This window comes from Mesoplodon bidens (genome assembly GCF_964165515.1).
Source record: "Mesoplodon bidens genome assembly, contig: HAP1_SCAFFOLD_123, whole genome shotgun sequence".
NCBI classification, from domain to species: Eukaryota; Metazoa; Chordata; class Mammalia; order Artiodactyla; family Ziphiidae; genus Mesoplodon; species Mesoplodon bidens.
Window position 1 is genome coordinate 1,403,558 of NW_027672190.1, and position 25,760 is coordinate 1,429,317.

Genomic DNA, 25,760 nt, shown 5'->3' on the forward strand with positions numbered 1-25,760 from the left:
CAATTTTTAGGATTGTTATTCTATTTCTAGGAAATTTGCCATTGAAAATTTATTGGGTTACAAATGAAACTATAGATGGCTTTAGGTAGCGTGAACATTTGTACAGTATTCATTGTTTCAATTCAGAAATATGGGATAAGTTTCTATTCACTTGTGTCTTCTTCAGTTTTTGTAAATGTCATATTTTTAGGTGTACAGATGTTTTTGTCTCCTTGCTTAAATGTAGTCCTAACATTTTATTGTTTTTGGTACTGCCGTAAATGGAAGTGTTTTATTTATTTTTGTGTCTGCTATTTTCTTGTTAGTGTATACACATGCAACTAATTTGGTATTTTTGTTTCACAGCCAACAACATTACTGAATTTGTTTATTAGTTCTAACAATTTCATGCGGTTTTTGGTGGAGACTTTAGGATTTCCTTCATACAGCATATTTTATCTTCCAACAGAGGCATTTTTACTTCTTCCTTTCCACTTTTGATCCCTTTCTTTTCTTTTTCTTGCTTAATGCTTCTGGCTAGGTATTCTAATATTATGTTGAATAGGAGTGGTGATAGTGGGCATTTTTTATTTCTTCCTGTCTGAGAGGAAAAGTTTTCAGCTCTTCACCATGAATATGATGTTAGCTGTGGGCTTGTTAATATATGACCTTTATTACATTTAAAATGTTTCTTTGCTACACAGTTAGTTGAGAGCTTTAATCAAGAAAGTCTAAAAAATACTTTCAAACATTTCTTCTGCATGCTGTTCCTGTGGTTAATTAAAAGTATTGATTTTAATATGTTAACTACCCTTACATCCTTAGGAGTTATCCCACCTTATCATGTTGATCCTTTTAGTGTGCTATTGAATTTGGTTTGCTAGAATTTTCTTGAGAATTTTTCGATCAATATGTACAAGTATATTGGCCTGTAAGTTCTGCGTTTTTTGTTTGTTTTGTTTTGTGATTCCCTTGTTATATCTTTATCTGGCTTTGTTAATCAGATAAATGCTGGTTTTATAAAATGAGTTTGGAAATGTTTCCTCTTTTTTAGTTATTTGGTAGGGTTGGGAACGCCTGGCAATAAATCTTCATTAAATGTTCAGTAGAATTCACCCATGAAATGATCTGATCCTCGACTTCTCTTTGTTTGGAGAGTTTTGAATACTGAATCAATTTTCTAATTCATCATTTGTATGATCAAGACATACTTTTTTTTTTGTCTTCTTCGTGATGGTCTTGCAACATGGTACATTAGAGTTAGTGGAGATTTATGCATTTGTGTGACCCTGTTTTTTAGCTTTCTTTATTATTATTTGTATGCTATGGTGTCAGTCACAATTTCTCCTCTTTCAATTAAAGTTTTATTTATTAAGTTCTTTTTTATCTTCATTAGTCTAGCTAAAGTTTGTCAATTTTATTATGCTTTACAAATACCAGCTCTTGGATTCAGTTTTTAAATAATTATATGATTATTGTTTTATTGATTTCCATTTGAAAATTTCATATTTCTTCCTTTTATTCTTGGAAATTAATTTGTTCCTTTTCCCTAGGCCTTCATGTATAAGGATATGTCGTTTATTTAAGATCATTCTTTTCTCTTAATAAAAGAAGTTATGAATGCTAAAACTTCACTCTTTAGATTGATTATGCTACATCCCCAAAGTTTTGGTATGTTGTCATTTTTGTTTATGTGAAGGTAGTTTCAGATTTCCCTTTTGACTTCTTCCTTGACCCATAGATTTTTCAAGTGTGTGCTGTTTAATTTTACATATTAGGAATTTTTCACTTTTTCTCTTGTTACTGATTTCTAGCTTCATAACGTTATGATAAAACAGGATGCTCAATGTGGTTTTGATGTTCTTAAATTTGTTAAGGCTTGCTTTATGTACCAAGGCAGTGACTATCAGGGGGAATGTTCCATCAGCACTTAAGAAGCATGTGGATTCTGGTTCTGATGAATGGAAGTTCTCTATAAGTTTATTAGGTACCTTCTGTGTCTTTATTAATTTTCTAAGGTAGAAAGTGGGATAATATAGTTCCTTAGTATTATTATTTTTACTGTTGTTTTCTCCTATCAGATCTCTTAATGGTTGATTTAAATATTTGTTTAATCATGCAACATTCAGTACATATATATTTACAATTATTATAACCTCTTGATAAATTGATCCATTATTATTTTATACTGACCTTATATACTGTGACTGAAAGTCTGTATTACATGAGATTGGGAGAGCCAGTCCTGCTCTTGTTTGGAAAGTGTTTGCACTATCAGTTTGTATTCCCACACCTTTAGCTTATGTGTGTCCTTAAAGTTAAAATGGCTCTTATAGACAGCATATTCCTTTTTTTTAACACCTATATCGGAGTATAATTGCTTTACAATATTGCATTAGGTTCTGCTGTATATCAAAGTGAATCAGCTATAGATATACATATATTACCTTATCCACTCCCTATTGCATTTTCCTCACACCATCCCTATCTCACCCAGCTAGGTGGTCACAAAGCACTGAACTTATCTCCCTGTGTTATGCAGCTGCTTTCCACTAGCTATCCATTTTACATTTGGTAGTGTATGTACGTCTATATGACTATCTCACTTCGTGCCAGCTTATCCTTGCCCCTGCAAGTGTTATCAAGTCGATTCTCTACATCTGCATCTTTATTCCTCTCCTGCCCCTACGTTCATCAGAACCTTTTTATTTTCTGATTTCGTACATAAGTCTTAGCAAACAGTTTTTTCTTTTTTCTTTCTGATTTACTTCACGAAATATGGCAGACTCTAAGTCCATCCAACTAACCACAAAGAGCTCAAATTCATTTCTATTTATGTCTGAGTAATATTCCATTTTATATATATATATGCCACACATTCTTTATCCATTCTTCTGTCCATGGACACTTAAGTTGCTTCCATGTCCTGGCTATTGTAAATAGACCTGTAATGAAATTTGTGTTCCATGACTCCTTTTGAATTATGGTTTTCTCAGGGTATAAGCACAGTAGTGGGATTGCTGGGTCATATGCTATTTCTAGTAGTAGTTTCTTATGACCTCCATACTTTTCTCCGTAGTGACTGTAACAATTTACATTCCAAACAACAGTGCCAGAAGTTTCCCTTTTCTTCACACCCTCTACAGAATTTATTGTTTGTACCGTTTTTGTTGATGGTCATTCTGACTAATGTGAGGTGGTACCTCATTGTAGATTTGATTTACATTTCTTTAATGATTCATGATATTGGGCAACCTTTCATGTGTTTTATGGCAATCTGTATATCATCCTTGGAGAACTGTATAGTTAGATCTTCTGCTCATTTTTGGATTGTTGTTTGTGTTTTTGGTTTGGAGCTGCATGACCTGTTGGTAAAATTCGGAGATTAATCATTTTTCAGTTGCTTCATTTGCAAATATGTTCTCCTATTCTCAGGGTTGTCTTTTGGTCTTGTTTATGGTTTCCTTTGCTGTGCAGAAGCTTTTAAATTTCACTAGGTCGCATTTGTTTATTTTTGTTTTTACTTCCATTTCTCTAGGAGGTGGGTCAAAAAGAATCTTGCTGTGATTTATGTCATAGAGTGTTCTGCCTAAGTTTTCCTCTAATTGTTTGGTTATGTCTGACTTTACATTTAGGACTTTAATCCATTTGTGTTTATTTTTGTGTATGGTGTTAGTGAGTGTTTTAATTTCATTCTTGGACATGTATCCGTCCAGTTTTCCAAGCACCACTTGTTGAAGAGGATGTCTTATCTCCATTGTATATGCTTGCCTGCTTTGTCAAAAATAAGATGACTATATGTGAGTGGGTTTATCTCTGGGCTTTCTATACTGTTACATTGATGTATATTTCTGTTTTTCTGTCAGTACCATACTGTGTTGAGGACTGTAACTTTGTAGTATAGTCTGAAGTGCAGGAGCCTGATTCATCCAGATCCGTTTTTCTTTCTCAAGTTTGTTTTCGTTATTCGGTGTCTTTTTTTTCCATACACATTGTGCAATATTTTCTTCTGATTCCCTGGAAAATGCGATTGCTAGTTTGATAGGCATTGCATTGAATCTGTAGATTGATTTGGGTAATATAGTCATTTTTACAATGTTGATTCTTCCAACCCAAGGACATGGCATATCTCTCCATCTGTATCACCTTTCATTTCTTTCATCAGCATCTTATAGTGTTCTGCATACAACTCTTTTCTCTCCCCGGGTATGTTTATTCCTATTCTTTTTGTTGCAATGGTAAATAAGAGTGTTTCATGAGTCAAGAGGAGTTCAAGTTGTCTAAAAGCCTACATGTCATTTGTAGAAAGGATCTAAACTTCAGGTATACCCTGAGGTATGTCTTTGCATCTATGGCCCATGGTGCCATTTAGGGGATGTCTATTCTGGAGGGGACCTATAGAGGTGGTGTTTAGGGACTGAGGGGAGGGATTTGGATGTCTCTTTGGGGGCATATCATTTTGCTCCAGGGCTTAGGAATATTTGGCAGATGGTCATTGGTGGCCATGTTTCGATAGCACATGGTATTTGCAATGTTCTCCAAAGGGAGGTGGATTTGGGTAAAATTGGAGATTTCTAATCAAGGCAGGATTTGAGGAATATTGTTTAAGTAAGGGTCCTAGTACAAGTGTTGGGATCTTGCCAGAATGACTTTTGTGACCCAAGTTCCATTATAGGGTCCTCCAAGCATTTGGAGATCTGTGTCAATAAGATTCGATTCATCAGAAATCACTTTTCTCGTAAAGATAGTCTTCAAATCAGGCTAAGAAAGGATACTGGAGATAGTCAACTGGGATCTGGAGAGAAACAGGGTACCATTAGGACTTCATTTTCTATAGTTTTACTACCATTCATGAACATATGGCGCCCTTCTTGTCAGGAATGGAGAAAGAACAGTTGTGCTGCTGGGACACAGATATTATCATGCAAAATTACATGCATTGGTTATTCATGAGGGAAAGTATAGTCCCAATTTAGAGAGGCTCTACTTAGGACAGATGTACATCTATCATGAAGAGTATGGCCTTTGCTCATTCATGTACATAAACTATGTATAATTTTCCCTAACGGGTTACAGAGTTGTGAGCCTTGTGTCTAGCGAAGAAGTACATACTTCTGTATATGAGGAAGGGAAAGCCTTCTGGTCCAGTATGTCAGTTACCTGCAAAGTTTCTAAATGAAAAATCCAGCATTGTTCTCTCCCAGCTGTGTGATCACAGGCAATTTCTTTTCAGCATCCATTGGTGGTATGAAGGTGATGATAAGAAGAACAGCAAATACTTACATGATCTTTACAGTGTGGTGAATGTAAGTCTTTATCAGGTGTCATAATACACCAGGTAATTTAATAGTATTCCAGCTACTAATGTTAATTAGGTAGGATGTACTGTGTGTCACACTCTTTTTTATGCCCTTTATTCATATTTAGTCCTTTAAACTCTACCAATGGGGAAAGTTACAATCATTATCCTCATTTTATAGATGGCCCAGAGAAGTGAGGTCCCTGTCTTCAGGTCACACAGCTGATAATCATGGAAAGAATTACTGTAAGGGTCCAACACTTCTCTTGTGCCAACTGCGGGCTGGAACACGAAAGGATCATTGTTTCTTCCTCAGAAAGGACAGCTAATGAGTTATGTCAGAAGATGATAGTGTAAGGCCCTCCAAAAATTCTTTACATTACAAACCTACAAAGTTGTCAGACTCAACTTTTTCAGAACTCTGGAAATTGACAAAATTTCACGGGAACTAGGGAAGTATTTACGTGTTTAAAAATGACTGAATCTTGGTAAGATCAGCAAGCTCTAGAGACTTTAAATGGTCACAATCCCATCCTCCTTTTTTCCAGCATAATAATAGTACATATTGAAAGAGTATGCATTCCTTTTGCATCCGAGTAGCCACCAGAAGGAGAAGAACAAAGTGAGAATTCTTTCAGAACCTCATCTCCAAAGATTTATCATTATCTGATGTGACTGAGATATTCCTTGGAATTCTGCGTTTGCAAGACTGTCTATATTTGACATAATTTGGAGGTCACCCAGTGCAGATGTACTTTAACCTGGGGAGTTGTCAAAATAATTATGGGGGCAGAAAGAAAGTTTTAAGAATTAATGCCAAGAAACATCCCAAATTTGATGCAAAACATCATTATACAGATTCGCTCAGCTAAACAAACTCAAGGCAGGTTAAACTCAAAGAGATCCATAGCAACACATATCATAAACTACTGAAAGCCAAAAACCAAGAGAGAATTGTGAAAGCACTGTGTAGCAACCCATGACATGTAAGAGATTCTCAATTAAGCCAAAAAAAAAAAAAGACTACTTATCAGACAACATGCAGGGCAGAAAACACTTCGATACATTCATAGTGCTAAAAGAAAAAAAAACAAAAACTGTCAACCAAGAATTTTATATGCAGCAAGACCATCTTTTGAAACTGAGGACAGGATTAGGACAATTCCAGATAAGCACAAAACGGAGAGGATTTATTGCTAACTATCTGCCCTACAAGATGAGATAATTCTTGGAGAGAGTCCAAACTAAAATGAAAGACACTTTGATGATAACTCAAATCCAGAGAAAGAAAGAACATCAGTAAAAGTAATTATATAGGTAAATATAGAGGATAATTTAAACGATTTTTTTGTTTGTATGATTGTAGTCTGAATAATAGTCCCCCAATATGCCCACATTTTAATCCCCAGGACATGTATGTTATTTTATGCAGAAAACTTTGCATATATGATTATATTAGAGTCTTCAGATGGGAAATTTTCTTGGGTTACCTTGGGTGGATCTAATCAAAATGCTTCTTATAAGAGGAATGAAGGAGATGTCGGTGACAGAGGACAAGTTAATGTGATGACAGAAGTAGATAATGAACTGATGTATTTGAAGGTAGTAGAAGGGGTTACTAGACTAGGAATACTAGCAACCACTAAGCAAAAAAAAAAAAAAAAAAAAAAAGGGCAAGGAAATACATTCTCCCAGCAGAGTCTCCAGATGGACCCAATCCTGCCAACATATTGACTTTAGCCCAGTAAAATGGATTTGGGACTTGTAACATGTAGTATTTTAAGAGAACAATTTGTAAAGTTTTAAGCAATTGAATTCCTGTAAATGTGTTAAAGCAACAATAGTAAACAAATGCAGTTACTTTTTTCTCTTACCTGATTTAAAGCATTACTCCACAGGAAAAAAAAATTAATTGGTGCTGATGTAAAAAGTGTATAAAGATGTAATTTATGATAAGAACAACACAAGAAAAAGGATAAACTAGATAAAAGAAAAAATTCATATTTTGAAATTAAGTTGGTATTAATGTGAACTTGGTTGGTAGAAACTGTCAGTTTACTTTATAACAACCTAATTCCAGAGTAACAACTAATAAAATGGCTCTAAAATGTATATAGTAAAAGAAATAACAAATAACCATAAAAGTGGTACACTAGAAGATGTCCAATTAAAAAGCAGATTGTCAGTATGGATTTTTTAAAAACATGACCACCTATATGTTGTTAAAGAGACAAATCTTAGTGTGAAACAAATAGATTTTAAGTAAAATGTTGCAAAGATAAGTCTCATGCCAAGAAAACTCGAAAGAGAGTTATAGTGACTATACTAACAACAGACAAAAAAGATTTTAAATAAAAAAATGAGACAAAGGACAGTATATATTACTGTATTATTATATTAGATTAATAATATATTATTGATAAAAGGGTAAATCTGTTGAAATACACAAGAATTATAAACAAATGCTCACCTAACAAAAAAGTTCCAGATACCTGAATCAAAAACTTACAAAATTTGAGAGAGAGATAAATAGGTTCAACAGCATATCCAAATGAATGACAAAACATATGATCACCAAGGGAAGAGAAGACCTAAACAAAACTATGATATAAACCGAGTGCACTTAACAGACATGTACACAACATTCCTCCCAAGAACAGAAGAATACAATTTCCTTTCACTTGAACTAGGAATGTTCTCCAGGATAGACTTCACGTTAGGCCATAAAACAAGTGTCAATAATTTAAATCACACCAAATTGTTCTCTGACCACAAAGGAAAGAATAATGGGCATCAGTAATAGGAGTAACTTGTGAAAACTTGTAAATATGTGGAAATTAAACAATGCATTCCTAAGTAATAAAAGAGTCAAACAGTGTCCAAGAGATATTAGAAAATACTCTGAAGTGAATGAAAATGTAAACACAACATACCAAAACATGGGATTCGGCAAAAACAGAGCACAGAGGAATATATATATATATAATACATTATAGACATTTGTATAGTTTTCTCCATGTCTCTTCTGCAGTTTATTAAATATTTATTAAATATAGGTTTATAGTTTTATGAAATTGGGAAAATTTCTGCCCACATGTTTTTTGAAAATATTACTTTCGGAGCTCACTGCCATATCATTATCTCTTTCCAGAACTCCAATTACATGAGTATTAAGGCAATTGACTTGTTTGACTTTCCCCCCACACACACACCTTTTGTATTTTGCATAGTTTCTTCTACTTTGTTAAACTTCCTAATTTTTTCTTCTGTGTTAATTTGTTAATCACATCTGTTATGTAAAATCACAGGTCAAGAACATTAAAACATCTATTATAAATGTATTTCACATGTCAAAGAAATTCCCAAGAAAGGGGTGGGCCAAAAGAGTTTTTGAAGAAATAATGGACAAAAAATTTACAAATTTAATGAAAACTAAAGCCACAGATGTTGCTGGTAAGTTTCTGGTAAGTGTTGATGGATGGAAGGTAATTGTGAATGTTAGCGTTTTGGAGTTGTGTTTTGTGTTCCTTTAATATTTTTGAGTCTGTTCTAGAGAAATTATGTAGTTGCCATCTGATCCTTTCAGGCCTTACTTCTTTTTCTCTAGAGTGGCATTTAGGCATAGAATACCTGTGTTGTCTGAAGAAATCAGCATTGTGTTTTCGTTTTTGATTTTGTTTTATGATGTACGATACATTATTTTTATTTCTTAATTGAAGTATAGTTGATTTAAAATTAGTTACTTTTTGCTTTACAGCAAAGTAACTCAGTTATCTATATATACATTCTTTTTCATATACTATTCCATGATGGTTTATCTCAGGATACTGAATAGATTTCTGTGTGCTCTACAGTAGGACCCTGTTGTTTACCCATTCTATATATAATAGCTTATATCTGTTAACTCCAAACTCCCACTGTATGGGGGAGGGTGTTAGGTGAGGAAGAAGGTGGGAGGTTTTCATATTCCTGTTTTGATAGTGCTGTTGATCTTGGGAGGGAATGAATTGACAGATAACCCTTCATTCTTTTCATCCCCCAGGTCCCTACACCTTTAGTATCTGTGATACCTCCAATTTCTCTGACTACATCTGTGGAGGCATTGTCAGTCAAGTCAAAGTAACTAAGAGGATAAGCTTTGTGACTATGAGCAGGAGGGTGTGTTGTAGGGTTCCAGGCATCTCCACGATTTTACTTTTTTGGTTCTGATATCTTGTTCTTCACAGAAAACCTTGCCTACTTCACAGGCAGAGCCGGACTTTGTGATAACAAATTTTGTCAAGTATTCTCGCCCTCCTCAGCTACAAATTGGCTTCCAGGTCCTGCACCAGTTCCGTGCCCAGCATGGTCAGCCCTCTCGGCCCCACAATGAGGTAGATGGGTGGGCAAGCCAACCAGGTCCTTGAACCAAAGCTGCTCTATGCCTTTTCATCTACTTAGTTTTTCTACCTCTCCCTCTCCCCACAGTGGTGTGATTGTTCTTTTACTCCTTCCAGGAGGATGCAACAGAACTGGTGACCCTAGCACAGGCTTGAATTCTCAAGCTCTGCCAGCAGTGCAGCAAAACAGTCTGGATGAAGACCTCATCCAGAAGCCGGCTTATATGGCCCCTGGGGATCTGGCACCCATCAACTCCTTCACTGGTTTTGTGGCTGCCCAGGAGTTTATGAAGGTCAGCGTGAGTGGAGACGGACAGTGCTGGGCCTGGGCCAGGTTCCTTTCCAGCCCTGCTGCTTGCTTTCCAGCTCTGATTAACCAGCGATCACATTCTCTTTCTAACCGACTCCTCAGGGCTGCTCTGGAAAGTTTATGCCTGTTATACAGTAGCTGTACTTTGATGCCATTGAGTGTCTCCCTGTGGAAAAAGAGGCCTTTACAGAGGACACGTGCCTACCAGTATGTGATTTGGGCCCATGGAGAAGACATTATTGTGGATCTTTTTAACGTGGCTTTTCCCTAACCCTCTCTTCCCTTCACATGACTCAGTGCCAGAACCATTATGATGGGCAGGTGGCTGTATTTGGCTCTGACCTGCAAGAGAAGCTGGGTAAGCAGAGATACTTCTTGGTGAGAGAACCTTGTGGTCAAAAGCTACCTTTAGGTCCCCTAGGCTCTGGCCACCTCTTCTGGAGTCTCCTCGTGGTGTACAAGGGATGGTGTTGGCTTGTACCCTCATCTCATCCCTCTTCCATTTTCTTCGCACCAGGTCCTTTATATCCTGGTCTTGTGCCTCTTTCCTTAGAGGACCATGGATTTTTATGGCACTGTGACTTAAATATGCAGTCATAGATCCTCTTACCCTCTCTTGCCCTCTGCAGGGGTAGTGAGGAGTGAGGAGTGGTTTTGTTACCCAGTGACCCTAACCATCTTGTGTCTCTCTTCTTGGCCACCTCCCAGGTGGGTGCAGGGGCCGTTGGCTGTGAGCTACTCAAGACCTTTGCCATGACTGGGCTAGGCTGTGGGGAGGGTGTGGCAATCACCATTACAGACATGGACACCATAGTAAAATCCAATCTGAATCGACAGTTTCTCTTCCAACCTTGGGATATCAAGGTGAGTGGAATGGATATGGTATGTGGTTCAGCTTTGTTTTTCACTTTTCTCCTGTCTTTTTCTGGTTATCTGTCTTATTGCCTTTGGACTTTTTTTTTTTTTTTTTTTTTGGTATGCGGGCCTCACACTGTTGTGGCCTCTGCCATTGTGGAGCGCAGGCTCTGGACCTTCAGGACCAGCGGCCATCGATCATGGGCACAGACGCTCCACGGAATGTGGGATCTTCCTGGATGAGGGAACGAACCCATGTCCCCGAAACGGCAGGTGGACTCTCAAGCACTGTGTCACCAGGGAAGCCCACCTTAGGACTTTTTTGTTTGTCTCTTTCCTTCAGTTCTTACCTTATTTCTTTTCTCTACCACTCACTCTTTCTTCCAGGAGATATTTATTGAAAACTTATTACATCTTTCTTTTGTGAGTTTAAACCTGTCCTCAGCCATCTTTTTTTTTTCTTTGGTTTTTGGTTACGGCTAATGTTGAACTCTGGAAGCTAGATTATAGAGGGATCTATCTGGGGCGTCTCTGTAAAGTTCAGTGTTATTTTGCCTGCCCAGTGTTTATCTTTCCTTTCATTTTATCATGCAAATACTAGGTACTACTTAAGTAGTTAGAATATATAAGATAGCAAATGAAAGGTTTCTGCTTTTGTCTAGTGAGAAGACATAGTAAATGAGAGATTCTCTAATGCAGTGGAGGTTGGCAGCACTCTTTCCTCAAGTCCAAAAGATCACAACTCTTTTAAGAATACTAAGACATTATGTCCTTTTTATCCTCATTTTATCAGGTGAAAGGGTAATTTTCCACTCTGTTCTAGGAGGCTGTCGATAACCCAAAAACACAGTATTTTCCAAATGACCAGACCAATTCATTATGATACAGAACTGTGCATTAACTAAAGAGCCATTCAAAATACAGAGAAAGACAGTGGGTATTGATGTGGATCAGTATTTTACCTTTCAACTAAACTTTAAAGAAATATCGCTTGTCAAGTTTTGATATATATATAATTTTAAATATCAACAGTCATCTGAAAATGTTATTGATTTTTTTTTCTGTGAGGCTGGATATCCCTGACATCTTTCAAGCAAAACATGTAATACATTAAAGTCAGTAAATAACGAAAATTCAGCTATCTTCTAAGACATTATATAAGTAAAATTTGTAAAACTGTAAATACAGATTGACTCCTGTCATTAACGCTTTGTATTGGAGTTTCTTTCATAGTGTTTGTAGTATATAATGGAATTATTCCATATATATTAATTAATTAATTTATTTATTTTTGGCTGTGTTGGGGCTTCCTTTCTATGTGAGGTCTTTCTCTAGTTGTGGTAAGCGGGGACCATGCTTCATCGCAGTGCACGGGCCTCTCACTAGTGCAGCCTGTCTTTTTGTGGAGCACAGGTTCCAGACGCGCAGGCTCAGTAGTTGTGGCTCTGGCCTAGTTGCTCCGTTGCATGTGGGATCTTCCAAGACCAGGGCTCAAAAACATTTCCTCTGCATTAGCAGGGAGATTCTAAACCACTGTGCCACCAGGGAAGCCCCTCCAATTTTAAATGGAGTAATAATATTTTAAAATGTTCTCAGATTAAATATCAAACGTAGGAAATCCTGATAGCTGTGCATCAGATAAAAAAGAAACCACAAACTTTGTTTTAACTTCATTTTGGACAACTGCTAGAGCAAATAATAAATACAATAGCACTGTATGTGGTTAGAACATAACAAGGTGAAACATACTGTGTAGGGGCAAGAATGAAAATCAAGATATAGAACTGGAAGTGCCATGAGAGGGTGGTTTGCAGTGTGGTAAAGGAAATCCACATTGGAAAGGTGGTATAACCGCAGAGAATTAAAGATGGTATACGAGAACAGGAAGAAATCTCAGGGAAGAGTATGCCAGGTGAAGTTAACAGTGTGAGCAAAACCCTGAGTTTGGAATATGACTGCTATGTTTAAGGAGTAGAGACAGAGATAGATCATGGTAAGAGAGAAGGTTGTCAAAGGAATAGGGACCAGCTCATTTCACCCTTAGTGAAAGTGGGAATCAATAGAGGGCTTTGAGGAGAGGAATGTGATCTGACTTGGACTTTCAGAGGATCCTTTTTGTTTTTGTAAGTTCAGAGGACCTTGGTTTTCTTTGCGTGAATGCATTCCAACTCGGGGTGCTAGTAACGAAAAACAGTGGATGTTCGGTAGACAAAAGAACAGATACTCAACCCATTGTCTCCTATTGTATCACTGTTTTCCTTTTTTATTCACGCCATTCCTCATTTGTCCCAGCCCAAGCTGTGTGGCATTTGTCATAGACCACAGAGCCTCCTGACCTCAGAGCCTAGGTCTTGTGCATCATTACTTAAATCAGTTTTCAGAACAGCTCTGTAAAGTTTTGTTGGGTGATTATGTGAATGACAGTTCTGTTTCTCCATCACTACCCAGAAATTGAAGTCTGATACAGATGCTGCAGCTGTGAACCAGATAAACGCACACATCCGTGTGATGAGCCATCAGAACTGTGTGGGCCCTCACACAGAGCATGTGTATGATTGATAAATTCCTCCAAAACCTGGATGGTGTGGACAATGCCTCGGACAATGTGGATGCCCGTGAGTTTTGGGGATGGGTGAGGACGAGGCGAGAGTAATGTGTGTGTTTTAGGGAGTGTGTGTCACCGTGTCCTATCCTGATGTTATTTTCCCCACCCTCACCTGCTGCAACTTTCTCACAGGCACGTATATGGACTGCTGCTGTGTGTTGTACCGAAAGCCTCTTCTGGAGTCAGGCACACTGGGTACCAAGGGTAATGTGTAAGGGTTTATCCCCTTCCTGACAGAGTCATACAGCTCCAGCCAGGACCCTCCTGACAAGTCCATCCCCAGGTGCACACTGAAGAACTTCCCGAATGTCATCGAGCACACTTTGCAGGTGATCAGCCTTGCAGGGAGAAAGAGGTGGAACAGATATGTACTGGGACAGTGTCTCAGTTGCCAAACTCTTGTTATTCCGATGATGAAGCCTCAGTGTATGTAATATCTGCCCTTTCTTTAACTCTCCTTCACTCACTTTAAACCTAGGAGCCTAACGCTTTTCATAATGATTTCTTTAACTTGAAATTTTTATTTTGCAAGCATACAGGGAAGTATTATTTATACCATGTGAAATACTTTATGTGAGAAGTGTATATCTAAACGGTGAGGATATGTTTCTTTGTGTACAGGATACTATTTTGTCGTTGAACAAAATTAACTTAATATCATCTCTGCTAGTTATTTAGATATCTCTAATATTAAGTCCATATTTAGGAATAATTTTCTAATTGTTTCCCAAATTTGTTTAATAGTTTGTCAGCATAGTTGGGTTTATATAGTACACATACATACAAAAGAGCATAACTCTCATGTACATTGACAAAGTAAAAGCACCCCATTAACTGGTCCTCAGAACTTGGCCCTAATTACAGTCCCCTTTCAAACCACAAATAACCATCCTTTTATCAAAATGATTCTTAACCCAGTCTTTGAGGCTATGTTTAGGAAGTATGGGAACAGGAAGAAAATGAGCAGTAACAGTTCAGTCTGTCACTTTTCCTTCCAGAAGGGATGAGTTTATACTTGTGGAGTCAGTTCAGTATGTGTCTTTCTCCCTTTCCATGCATCCCATGTTGGTGTGTGTGTGTGTGTGTGTGTGTGTGTGTGTGTGTAGATACAGAGAGACGGAGAAAGAGATGTGTTTGTGTGTGTGTGTGTTCATTTCTATACATATAAATCCTCTCCTAGGTTATGGTTCTATTATTGTGTTTCTCTCTACCCAGTACGCAGAAAGGCCAATAAAAAGGATTTTAAAACTAATATACTATGTGCCCTTGGACTTAACCACTTCATGCTTCAGATTCCTTATCTGTAAAATTGGAATGACAGTAGTAACTCGCACAGGAATTCTGAAAAACATGTATACTTAATATGCCCTTGTGACTTTCAAACTAAGCTTTAAATGTGTACATGTTTGCTTATTTCTTATTAACTCCATGAGGTGTAGTTTTACTGTTACAGTGTTTGTCTTTAAAATTAGGAAACACAAGTACAGATATGCCTGATTGTCACAAGACTGTGGCACAGCTGGCCTTTGAACCTGGATTTCGAGCATCAAGGTGCTCCAGATCACTTCACCAGTGACTATTTATCGACCTCCGAATTCACAGGGGTCAAACCTCTATCTTACTTTCTTCCCAGTCCCCAGAACCTGCATAGAGATCGTTCATGTTTTATTCTTGGTGTGAAATTTTTCTTGAATTGATGCATGACATACCTAGGGTAATGTGTACATCTTAATAAATTCTGCATGAATGTACACTTGTGTGTAAACCTCTTCCCAGATTAAGATCATAGGTTTTTACATTGTAGTGGTGAGGGCTTGACAAGTTTGACGAGACAGATTGGGAGGGTTTTCTTCCTCTGTTCTGCCATAACAGCCATGCTCTTCCTATTTGCTGTATTTCCTGATGGTGGTCCTAAGGCCTTCAGAAACTTATTTGTTTCCCATAACCCACGTAGTGTTGATTTGCTCTGTCTGCCGTGGATGAGTTTGAAGGTCTCTTCAAGCAGCCAGCAGAAAACGTCAACCAGTACCTAATGTGAGTAATTCTGTCCAAATCCTCGCTCACCGTGTCTGCTGCCTGTCAGTCAAAGCATTCTGTAACCAGTGTAACACTTAGGACCTGGTCTACTTTTCAAATAATCTAATGATTCCTTGGGCCTTATACATTTGGGAGTCAGCACTGACTTTTCATGCTGTTAAGCTCCCTCTGGGATCACTGTGTAACTCTGAGTTTGTGTCCTCTCTAATTCTTGATAGGGATTCAAAGTTTGTGGAGCAAACACTGCACCTGGCAGGCATCCAAACCCTAGAGGTGCTGCAGGCTGTGCAGCTCAGCCTGGTGCTTCAGCGGCCACATACATGGGCTGACTGTGTGACGTGGGCTTACTAGCACTGGCACAACCAGTGCTCCAACAACATCAGACAGCTGCTGCACAGCTTTCCTCCGAACCAGGTATTACACTCTTCTGGGCTCCATTTGTCAGAATAGGCTTACTGGAAGCAGTTTGTTACACGCTTTTGACATGGTTCATTGCAGTTCATCCATTTGTGGCAAGACCACCAAGTCCCAGAGATCTCATTAAATGATTAAGTGAGTGATTTTTGAAGTCAAAGACCTGTTCCTCCCAACCTCTCTCCTCTACCTGCCCAGCCCTGTTCTCTCAAGCAACATACTTGGTACCTATTTCCCTTAGATATGACATGAGTCATTCCAGATTCCCTGTCAGGGCTATAGAGATTGTAGAAGATAAATTTTGGTGTTAAGAGCACAGGACCTAGGTGGCTTCAAGTCTCAACTGCATTTGATATTGGGACTAATCATGTATTTTCTCTCTGTGCCTTAGTAGCCTCATGTAGGAAGTTGGAATAATGGTGACCTAATTTCATGAGAGTTCTATGAGGGTTGATTTATATTTACTAAGTTAATAAGTTAAATATGTTACTACACGACTGGCAATCCATAAAAGTTTCATAAATAGCTCTGTGTCTGGCACAAAGGGAGTGCCCAGCGATATACTAATTTGGGACTTCCGGGCTTGAAAATGAGGAGTCACAATTATGAGAAAGACCTCTCCTCTCAGGTCCCACTCTCCCACATCTTTCTGTTTTCCTAGCTTACAAGCTCAGGAGCCCCTTTCTGTTCTGTGCACAGCCGCTCATCTTTGATGTCAGCAATGAAGTCTCCTCCCTCAGGTCTCCTACAGTCGGGTCAAATGTGGGTACGTGGATGGGAAGGAGGCTGCAGCTCCTTAGGTGAGTACTGATATGCTTACCCCTCCATACCTTGCCTTCTCTTAGCCCCTGCATCTGGACTAGGTGATAGCTGCTGCCAACCTGTTTGCCCAGGCCTATGGGCTGAGGGGCTCTCAGGACCGAGCTTCTGTGATCATACTCATTCAGTCTGTGCAGGCCCTTGAGTTCACCCCGAAGTCTGGTGTCAAGATCCATGTTTCTGACCAGGAGCTGCAGACCACTTCGTGTGTTGGTGAGGATGTTTATCTAGTTGGCCTAGAGCTAGCATCCTACTTATCACCTACCTATGCAAGCCTCCCCTGTACTTGTGTTTTGCCACTGGCTCTGCTCTGAGATCTCAGGCCTGAGATTAATCCACACTGTCCTTTGGTCCTTGCTTCTTCCAATTTAAAATAAGGTTGGTTGGTTGAGGCAAGTTCTCTGATGTCCTACTACTTTGTTCTTCCCACTGTTTCTCCCTCAGGTGCACCAGTTGTCCAGCTCTTTTCTGTGTGTATGTTTGCTTTGTTTTGTTCTTTCTCTGTTTCTTTTTGTGTCCATATGCAGGGACAAATGGATATGATCTTTACCAGTAGGCTCTCTGCCTTGATTTCTTCCTTGATTCATTTCATTATAGATCTCCTCATCCACCTCCCCCCTTCTTTGGTATGCCTGTTTACCCTATTGTTATTTATTTATTTACTGATTTATTTATTTATTTAGGCTGTGTTGGGTCTTCGTTTCTGTGTGAGGGCTTTCACTTCTTGTGGCTCACGGGCCTACTTGCTCTGTGGCATGTGGGATCTTCCCAGACCAGGGCTCGAACCCCTGTCCCCTGCCCTGGCAGGCATATTTTCAACCACTGGGCCACCAGGGAAGGCCTAACCTATTTTTAACCTCCATATATCTTTCCTCATCTCCCTATCTAGATAGCCCTCCTCATCTCCCCATCTCTAACTACCCCCCAACTCAAATTTCCCCCCCTCTACCGTATTCTGTCTCATGCTCTGTAAGTCTTCCTCTACATTTCATCTTCTTTGTATATATCCTTCAATTTCTTCCTCTGTATATCTCTCCCCTCCTGATGTACCCCCCGCATTTCCCTTCCTAAATAACTACTCTCTTTATTTATCTCCCTACGTGTCTCCCTTTCAGGTGTTTTGAACTTTCCCATTCTCTGAACGTTCTCATAATCTTCACATTTATCCTCCTTGGTCTCCCTCTTCAGATTTTTTTCACGTCTCTCCCATTTCATATTACTCTCTTCTTTGCTGTCTGTACACTTTCCCCCTATGTTCCTTTCTGTATCTCTTATCCCTCTGTCTCTTGTTTTCCCTCGTATCTTCCTTCATGTCTCCCCATCTCTCTCTATGTCTTTCTCTTGAAGTATGTTCTCATTGACTCCCTTTTTTTTTAATTGTGGTAAGAAACACAAAGGATTTACCATCTTTAAATATAGTAGACTTCCAGTTTGGAAGGCTTACTATTTAATGGAATGGATTTTAAGGCTTAATATTTCATTGGATGGATAGATCACATTTTTCTGTCCACTCATTCAGCAGTGAACAACTTCTGTGCTTTCACCTCTTATCTGTCATGATTAATGCTGCTGTCTATATCCTTTCTTAGTGGCTTTACCTGTTGCCCTCAGTGTCTCTACATATCTCCATGTCCCACACACCTGTCTACCATTTTCTTTTCTGACATGTTTTCTGCCCTATCTTTCCCCCTTCTTTTCTCTTTCCCATGATGTCTCTCCTTTTCAAATCCTTTATCTGCCTGAACATCTCTGCCCCACCCTGGATTCCTGCTGGCACCTCAGACCGTGAACAGGGATTTAACATGTATCTAAGGACTAACGTGTACTTCCTCCCTTTCCGCAGTGGATAATCACCTGCAGGAGCTCAAGCCATGCTGACCAACCAGAGAGCCTCCCTGGGTTCAAGATCTACCCCATCAACTTTCAGAAGGTGCTGTGATGGGGACCTCAACCGTGTATGAGAAATGGCTGAGCCACCCTAAGCTTTATTGGGGATTACAGGCCTGACTGTAATTATGTTGTTGTTTTTTTTTCGGTACGTGGCTTTCTCTCTCTTGTGGGCTCTCCCATTACTGAGCACAGGCGCCGGATGTGAAGGCTCAGCAAACATGGCTCCTGTGCCCAGCCGCTCCCTGGCATGTGGGATCTTCCCCGACTGGTGCACGGACCCGTTTCTCCTGCATCGGATGACCCAAGTATCTTTTGTGGTCTGGGCTAGTATTTGGCTGGTCTGGCAGGTAACTGAGGTGAATATACCTCAGTTCCCAGTATCCAGGAAAACTTTTTCTCCTTAACTCTGTCTCTCCTGTTCTTCCTCTGTCTCCACTCACAACAGGATGATGACAGCAACTTTCATATGCATTTCATTGTGGCTGTATCGAGTCTCCGGGCAGAGAGCTATAACATTCCCCCTGCTGACCGGCATAAGATTACAATAGTCTATACCTAACATTGCATCCTTTTCCAAGTTTAACTCTGCCACATTTGAAGTCTTCTGTAGACCTTGAACGTCTCTAACAACTACGTCTTCTCATCACCTTCTGTATTACAGATCAAGCTGATTGCAGGGAAGATCATTCCAGCCATAGCAGCTATAGTTGGCCTTGCAGGTCTGGAGCTGTACAAGGTAGTTCAGGGACACCAACAGCTTGAGTCCTATAAGAACAGCTTCATCAACTTGGCCCTTCCTTTTTTTTCCGTTTCTCTGAGCCCCTTGCCCCACACCATCACCAGGTAAGGGCTTGCTTTTATAGAAACCTTTGGTGTTGCCCATCAGTGATTGATGCTATGTGTGTGTGTGCATGCGTAGAAGTTGTGTGTATCTTATTTCGGTAGAACAGGCTCTAGTTTTCATCATACCTGGTGAGAGGCTTTTTTAATTTTGTGTATCCTTTGTTCATTGTTTGAACCTGTGCAAAGTAGGAATGGAACTGGCATGTTTGTGAAATGAAGAGGAGCGTATGATTAGGGCTTGCTCCCATTTTACTCTTTGTGCTTTACTCTGTGCTTTGTCCCATAATACTACAACCAGCAGTGGTCACTGTGGGATTGCTTTGAGGTACAGTGGCTGCAGCCTAATGGTGAAGAGATGCCCCTCAAGCAGTTCCTTGACTATTTTAAGGTAAGACCCTTTCACTCACTGCACCTGTGGTGGTGGTTGCCCAGGTTACTGGTACTGTCCATCCCAGTGACCCTGTTGCCCCTCCTCGTTTCCACCCTCTTCAGACAGAGTACAAGTTAGAGATCATCATGCTGTTCCAGGGTGTATCTATGTTCTACTCCTTTATCAAGACAGCAAGTAAGATCAAAGATCAACTCAGGCTTGAGTTGGGTCAGTGTGCAAACAGAAACAGGTCCTGCCTGGGTTGGGAAACATCAGCTAGCTATGCAACTCATCTTCACTGTTCTCTTAACTTTGTCTCTGTAAGTCTTTCCTCTCTGTTTACTTCACAGACTCTCTTTCTCCTCACCCCAGGATGTCGGCAATAGTGAAACGAGTATCAAAGCAAAAGCTGGGACACCACATTCAAGCACTGTTTCTTGAGCTGTGCTGCAACTAGAGCGGCAATGATTTGGATGTCCCCTATGTACGATACACCATTCGCTATTCCCTCTACACCCATCTACCTCATTCTCAGTCAAATCAATCTATTTCCATTTCTCTTATAGTTGTCGCAAATGCTGAGCCTTAAGTTCTTCTGAGGACTTTTTGTTGTTGCTGCTGCTTTCTACTGTTTGGAGATGGAATTCTTAATAAAGAGTTATTAATCCAAGTGTGTCATATCCTTCTTTTGTCAAAGGCCCATACCCTGTTGTCTGTGGGAAAGACCAGCCTTTCTTTAGCTCTGCAGGTTCAGGTGATAGTATGAAAGGCTCAGCCCCTCCCACCAGCATGGAATTTGCCTCACATCCAAGCTTATGAGAAAAGATTAAATCCACCTGTTCTGGTAAACCATTGGTTTGCTATTTTTTCCTTTGTCCTCTCTGTTTAAAAAAGAAATAGAGGGGGAGTTCAGGAAGATGGCAGAAGAGTAAGTCACGGAGATCACCTTCCTCCCCACAGATACATCAGAAATACATCTACACGTGGAGCAACTCCTACAGAATACCTACTGAACGCTGGCAGAAGGCCTCAGGCCTCTCAAAAGGCCAGAAACTCCCCACGTACCTGTGTAGGGCAAAAGAAAAAAAAGAAAAAAACAGAGACAAAAGAATAGGGATGGGACCTGCACCAGTGGGAGGGAGCTGTGAAGGAGGAAAGGCTTCCATACACTAGGAGCCCCTTTGTGGGCGGAGACTGCTGGTGGTTGAGGGGTGTAGCTTTGCAACCACATAGGAGAGCACAGCAACGGGTGCGGAGGGCAAAGCAGAGAGGTTCCCACACAGAGTATCGGTGATGACTGGCACTCACCAGCCCAAGAGGCTGGTCTGCTCAATGGCCGGGGCATGCAGGAGCTGGGAGCTGAGACTCGGGCTTGGGTCAGAGCGCAAGGAGAGGACTGGAGTTGGCGGTGTGAACACAGCTTTAATGGGTTAGTGCAGCACGGCTAGCCGGGAGGGAGTCCGGGAAGAAGTCTGGAGCTTCCAGAGAGGCAAGAGACATTTTCTTCCCTCTTTGATTCCTGGTGCGCGAGGAGAGCGCTACTTAAAGGAGCTCCAGAGAAGGGTGCGAGTTGTGGCTATCAGCGTGACCCCAGAGATGGGCATGAGATGCTAAGGCTGCTGCTGCCACCACCTAGAATCCTGTGTAGAAGCACAGGTCCCTCCTCATGCCTCCGTGAACAGGAAGCAGAGCAGCCCGCCAGTGTCAGGGTCCCGAGATCCAGGGACAACTTCCCCAGGAGAATTAATTGTGCACCTCAGGCTGCTGCAAAGTCACGCCAGATTTGGACACCACAGGCCAGACCTGCATCCATATGCCTCCATCCCCACGGCCTGAGAGAGGCAGAGCCACTGAATCAGTGGCTCCTTTAACCCTGTCCTGTCTGAGCGAAGAACAGACACCCTCAGGCAAGCTACATGCAGAGGCAGGGCCAAATTCATAGCGGAAACACAGGAGCTGTGCGAGCAAAGAAGAGAAAGGGGGGCTTCTCTGGTGGCACAATCATTGAGAATCCGCCTGCTAATGCAGGTAACACGGGTTAGAGCCCTGGTCTGGGAAGATCACACATGCCACGTGGAGCAACTAGGCCCGTGAGCCACAACTACTGACCCTGCACGTCTGGAGCCTATGCTCCACAACAAGAGAGGCCACGACAGTGAGAGGCCTGCATACTGTAATGAAGAGTGGCCACTGCTTGCCAAAACTAGATAAAGCCCTCACACAGAAATGAAAACCCAGTACAGTTAAAAATAAATAAATAAATGAAAGTACACTTAATTAAAAAATATATTTTTAAAAGATATTTCACACCAGGGTCAAAAACAAAAACAAACAACAAAACACAGACAACAAAAACAAAAAAAGATAAAGGGAGATCTCTCCCAGCAGCCTCAGGAGCAGCGGACTAATTCTCCACAATCAACTTCATGTACCCTGCATCAGTGGAATACCTGAATAGACAATGGTTCATCCCATATTGACGGGTGGACTTTGTGAGCAAGATATATTATTTATTCCTCTTTTCCTCTTTTTGTGAGTGTGTATGTGTATGCTTCTGTGTGAGATTTTGTTTGTATAGCTTTGCTTTCACAATTTGTCCTATGGTTCTGTCTGTCAATTTTTTTTTTACTTATAAAATATTTCTTTCCTTAATAATTATTTTTTATTTTTATTTTAATAACTTTTTAAATTTTATCTATCTTTTTTTTTCTTGCTTTCTTTCCTTCCTTCCTTCTTTCTTTCCTTCTTTCTACTTTTTCTCCCTTTTATTCTGAGCCATGTGGATGAAAGGCTCTTGGTGCTCCAGCCAGGAGTCTGTGCTGTGCCTCTGAGGTGGGGAAGCCAAATTCAGGACACTGGCCCACAAGAGACCTCCCAGCTGCACATAATATCAAATGGTGAAAATCTCCCAGAGATCTCCGTCTCAATGTCAAGACCCAGCTTCACTCAACAACCAACAAGCTATGGTGCTGGACATCATATGCCAAACAACTAGCAAGACAGGAACACAACACCACCCATTAGCAGAGAGGCTGCCTGAAATCATAATAAGGCCACAGACACCCTAGAACACAACACTAGACCTGGAAATTTTCACCAGAAAGACAAGATCCAACTGCATCCACCAGAACACAGGCACCAGAGTCCCCTCCACCAGGAAGCCTACACAACCCATTGAATGAACTTTAGCCACTGGAGACAGACACCAAAAACAATGGGAACTACGGACCTGCAGCCTGCAAAAAGGAGACCCCAAACACAGAAAGATGAGCAAAATGAGAAGACAGAAAAACACACAGCAGATGACGGAGCAAGGTAAAAACCCACCAGACCTAATAAATGAAGAGCAAATAGGCAGTCTACCTGAAAAAGAATTCAGAATAATGATAGTGAAGATGATCCAAAATCTGTGAAATAGAATAGAGAAAATGCAAGAAACATTTCACAAGACCTAGAACAAGTAAAGAAGAAACAAGTAATGATGAACAGCACAATAAATGAAACTAAAAATACTGTAGAATGGATCAGTAGCAGAATAACTGAGGCAGAAAAAATGGATAAGTGACCTGGAAGTAAAATAATGGAAATAAAACTGCAGAGCAGAATAAGGAGAAAAGAATGAAAAGAACTGCAGACAGTCTCACAGACCTCTTGGACAATATTAAATGCACCACATTCGAATCATATGTGTCCCAGAAGAAGAAGAGAAAACGAAAGGGACTGAGAAAATATTTGAAGAGATTATAGTTCAAAATATCCGTAATATGGGAAAGGAAAAATTTAATCAAATCCAGGAAGCACAGAGTCCCATGCAGGATAAATCCAAGGAGAAACACGCCAAGACACATATTAATCAAACTCTCAAAAATTAAATACAAAGAAAACATATTAAAAGCAGCAGGGGAAAACAAACAAACAAACAAACAACACAAAAGAGATTCCCCATAAGGTTAACAGTGGATCTTTCAGCAGAAACCCTGCAAGCCAGAAGGGAGTGGCAGGACATATTTAAAGTGATGAAGGAGAAAAATCTACAACCCAGATTACACTACCCAACAAGGATCTCATTCACATTTGATGGGGAAATTAAAAACTTTAACGACAAGCAAAAGCTGAGAGACTTCAGCACCACCAAACTAACTTTACAGCAAATGCTAAAGGAACTTATCTAGGCAAGAAACACAAGAGAAGAAAAAGATCTACAAAAACAAATACAAAATAATTAAGAAGTGGGAAGGGGAACATACATATTGATAATTACTTTAAAGGTAAATGGGTTAAATGCTCCGACCAAAAGACACAGACAAGCTGAATGGATACAAATCCAAGACCCATATATATGCTGTGTACAAGAGACCCACTTCAGACCGAGGGACACATACAGAATGAAAGTGAGGGGATGGAAAATGATATTCCATGCAAATGGAATTCAAAAGAAAGCTGGGGTAGCAATTCTCTTATCAGAAGAAAATAGAATTTAAAATAAAGACTATTACAAGAGACAAAGAAGGACACTACATAATGATCAAGGGATCGATCCAAGAGGAAGATATGACAATTGTAAATATTTATGCACCCAACATAGGGGCACCTCAGTACATAAAACAAATACTAACAGCCATAAAAGGGGAAATCGACAATAACATATTCATAGTAGGGGACTTTAACACCCCACTTTCACCAATGGACAGATCATCCAAAATGAAAATAAATAAGGAAACACAAGCTTTATGTGATACATTAAAAAAGGTGGACCTAATTGATATTTATAGGGCATTCCATCCAAAAACAACAGAATACACATTTTTCTCAAATGCACATGGAACGTTCTCCAAGATAGATCATATCTTGGGTCACAAATCAAGCCTTGGTAAATTTAAGAAAATTGAAACTCTATCAAGTATCTTTTCCGACCACAATGCTATGAGACTAGATAGCAATTTCAGGAAAAGATCTGTAAAAAAATACAAACGCATGGAGGCTAAACAATACACTACTTAATAACGAAGTGATCACTGAAGAAATCAAAGAGGAAATCAAAAAATACCTAGCAACACATGACAATGGAGACATGACGACCAAAAACCTATGGGATGTAGCAAAAGCAGTTCTAAGAGGGAAGTTTATAGCAATACAATCCTACCTTAAGGAACAGGAAACATCTCAAATAAACAACCTAACCTTGCACCTAAAGCAATAAGAGAAAGAAGAACAAAAAACCCCCAAGGTTCGCAGAAGGAAAGAAATCAAAAACATCAGATGAGTAATAAATGAAAAAGAAATGAAGGAAACAACAGCAAATATCAAGAAAACCAAAAGCTGGTTCTTTGGGAAGATAAACAAAATTGATAAACCATTAGCCAGATTCATCAAGAAAAAAAGGGAGAAGACTCAAGTCAATAGAATTAGAAATGAAAAAGGAGAAGTAACAACTGACACTGCAGAAATACAAAAGATCATGAGAGATTGCTACAAGCAACTCTATGCCAATAAATTGGACAATCTGGAAGAAATGGAAAACTTCTTAGAAATGCACAACCTGCCAAGACTGAATCAGGAAGAAATAGAAAATATGAACAGACCAGTCACAAGCACTGAAATCGAAACTGTGATTAAACATCTTCCAACAAACAAAGCCCAAGACGAGACGGCTTCACAGGCGAACTCTATCAAACAACTAGTGAAGAGCTAACACCTATTCTTTTCAAAGTCTTCCAAAATATAGCAGAGGGAGGAACACTCCCAAACACATTTTAGGAGGCCAACATCACCGTGATACCAAAACCAGACAAGGATGTCACAAAGAAAGAAAACTACAGGCCAATGTCACTGATGAACATAGATGCAAAAATCCTCCACCAAATACTAGCAAAGAGAATGCAACAGCACATTAAAAGGATTCATTTAACCATTGATAAACAATGACATAGTTAATGACTATGCCTTGCATATTTTAGGTA

At 39.8% G+C, this 25,760-nt stretch overlaps 1 pseudogene across 1 annotated transcript in view; it reads left to right on the plus strand.

Annotated features, from left to right (window-relative positions):
- LOC308610496 (ubiquitin-like modifier-activating enzyme 1) overlaps positions 1–25,760 on the plus strand; it is a 95,573-nt pseudogene that overhangs the window by 68,670 nt on the left and 1,143 nt on the right. Inside the window, exons 3-19 of the transcript in view lie at positions 9,321–9,418; positions 9,505–9,651; positions 9,775–9,950; positions 10,070–10,174; positions 10,265–10,345; positions 10,676–10,831; positions 13,271–13,437; positions 13,560–13,756; positions 15,397–15,461; positions 15,683–15,878; positions 16,540–16,601; positions 16,724–16,910; positions 18,541–18,627; positions 19,033–19,125; positions 19,249–19,430; positions 19,717–19,818; positions 19,923–19,995. The product of the transcript in view is annotated as a ubiquitin-like modifier-activating enzyme 1 (transcript). The remainder of the gene's footprint in view (positions 1–9,320; positions 9,419–9,504; positions 9,652–9,774; positions 9,951–10,069; positions 10,175–10,264; positions 10,346–10,675; positions 10,832–13,270; positions 13,438–13,559; positions 13,757–15,396; positions 15,462–15,682; positions 15,879–16,539; positions 16,602–16,723; positions 16,911–18,540; positions 18,628–19,032; positions 19,126–19,248; positions 19,431–19,716; positions 19,819–19,922; positions 19,996–25,760) is intronic.